At 36.6% G+C, this 2340-nt stretch overlaps 1 protein-coding gene across 1 annotated transcript in view; it reads right to left on the bottom strand.

Annotated features, from left to right (window-relative positions):
- The window catches only part of LOC145663084 (uncharacterized), a 26504-nt gene extending 24384 nt beyond the window's left edge, over positions 1 to 2120 (bottom strand). The window contains exon 1 of the mRNA XM_081729334.1: positions 1962 to 2120. The gene's annotated coding sequence lies outside the window, so the exon portion shown is untranslated. The remainder of the gene's footprint in view (positions 1 to 1961) is intronic.
- Between the last annotated feature and the right edge of the window lie 220 nt (positions 2121 to 2340).

Below are 2340 nucleotides of genomic sequence, written 5' to 3' on the forward strand. Positions count from 1 at the left end.
TAGACGACTATATTAGATAGCCGATGCGCTGACTACATTAGATAGTATTCGTGCTTCTCAGTGGCCACCTAGTACAGTTTGTTTTCATTGCACTGCAGCTTTTATGTCATACATTCGAAAGTCGTATTTATAAACGGAAATCATAAAAGAATGCTTCAACTAATACTTCTGGTGCCCCTCTTGAATTTTATATACGGAAAGTGGGATATTTTCATGTCGTCCACCACAAATTCTCCAGGGGACAACAGGAAATAAGCGAAACAATTATATTTTTTCAACAACTATCTCCAGTACTGCCGTGTCGTGACAAAACGCTGTAACTTTGGCGAAGAAGTTTTGCGAAAATGGGCCTTAAAGTTTTCATCCGAAAATGTGATCTGTATCGTGTAGAACCAGTGTAACTAGGCAATAATGGTCAACCAATCAATTTTCACCAAATTTAATCACACAACATGCATTTACGTAACATTACATGTAATCACGTGTTTCCAAAGTCAAGATACACTATTTCTACACGATACAGATCACATTTTTGGATGAAAACTTTAAGGCTCATTTTCGCAAAACTTCTTCGCCAAAGTTACAGCGTTTTGTCACGACACGGCAGAGTAGTGCGCCAAAAGTAAACCTGCACGAAATGATGATTAGTTTTTTTGAATTAGTGAATGATCAATATTTACAAAATTAGAACTTTTGGGGGAAATATTTAGCAGAAGGGGTCTAGAAGTACGTAAAGAATACAAAATTGACGGAAGAAATGGAATATGTAATAGTTAGACCTAACCTAACCATATCTAACCTAAATTACGGTAACCTATTAATAGAAATAAGATAAATTTGGCCTATGTTTAGCAGAAGGGGTCCAGTTCTTTTTTCGGTAATAGTATACATGAGAACCCCCTGATGTGCGTTTCTTCTGTGTTCTATTACCACTTCTACATGAAATACCATAAAATTTCTACGTAGTGCAATAGTAAGAAGTATCCATGTGCACAAGACATGCGATATGTGTTAAATTTCCCTCCTTTCACACACGCACATAGTCATAGATAAAGTACAAGGGCACTACCCCTGCCGACATAAAGTACAGGCACGTTCTTGGTAATAGTTAAGAACAGCTACTTCTCATCTCCCGTGCACGAGGATACATCTTACTGTTGCACTACCTAAACACCCTAAGTACAAGGGCAAGAACTCAGTCTATTACCTACTTTTTAACATCCTAGATAGTCAATGAATAATGCCTGAAAGTATGCCGTTTCTCGTCCTTCCCCAAATGGGAAGTACGGCTTCTTAACTATAACCGAATTTCGCTTATTTCTACTAATATTGCGTTAGTTTCGGTTAGTTCAGGTTAACTTACGTTAGTTTATGTTAGGTTAGGTTAGATTTGGTTACGTTATGTTACATCTAAGTACTTGCATCACTCATTTCTTCTGTAAATTTTGTGTTTTTTACGTGCTTCTGGACCCCTTGTACTAAACATACCCCATAAATTTTATTATTATTTTCGAAAATTATGCTGCACCCTACACTAATATAATTCAACATAAACTAAACTAACCTAAACTAAGGTGAACTACCCTAAACTAGGCCTAACCTGTGAACAGAAACTACCGAAATCGTATCATTTTTTAGAAAAATAGCTGGACCTCTTCTGCTAAATATTGTCCCTTTGGATATAGTATACATGAAGCTGCATCAGTTCCCAAAGGAGCAGGACGCTCATACTTTTAGGGATTATTCATTGAGTATGTACGAACTTTTGATAAGTAAATAAAAGTCGCTTTGTTACCCCCTTTGTAAGTTCGTACATACTCAATGAATAATCCCTAAAAGTATGAGAGTCCTGCTCCTTCGGGAACAGACGCGGCTTTATGCATACTATTGATATACAGTAAAACTGATATTCATCTTACTTAAACTAAAAATTATAAGCTAAGGAAGACAGATTAACTCACCCCAAATATATTACGAAACATCTACTTCTTCTTTCTTTTCTTTCTTCTTCACCATAATTGGTGTTAATTATCTAGATGCACCCATGAAAACATCTACTTCACGTACTGACCACAGATCACATAGCCTAACGGCAAGATTGGTAACTACATGGAAAAACAAGTGAATCAAGTTTGTCGCGCTTGCAGCGACATCTACTCTCGCTGGCAGGATAATGTAACTACTCACCAGCAGTGTAACTATCCATCTAAAGAGTTCACCAATATGAGCAGTAGATCCATAGGCATAGACTAGTTACCAACATTAGCAGTGTATCCATACAGCACCTTGACGGTAGTTTATAAATAATATTTGCCATTAAATTCAAAATACAAATATGAT

Source organism: Thermobia domestica, chromosome 10 (assembly GCF_964235325.1).
Source record: "Thermobia domestica chromosome 10, izTheDome1.hap1.1, whole genome shotgun sequence".
Classification (NCBI taxonomy): domain Eukaryota; kingdom Metazoa; phylum Arthropoda; class Insecta; order Zygentoma; family Lepismatidae; genus Thermobia; species Thermobia domestica.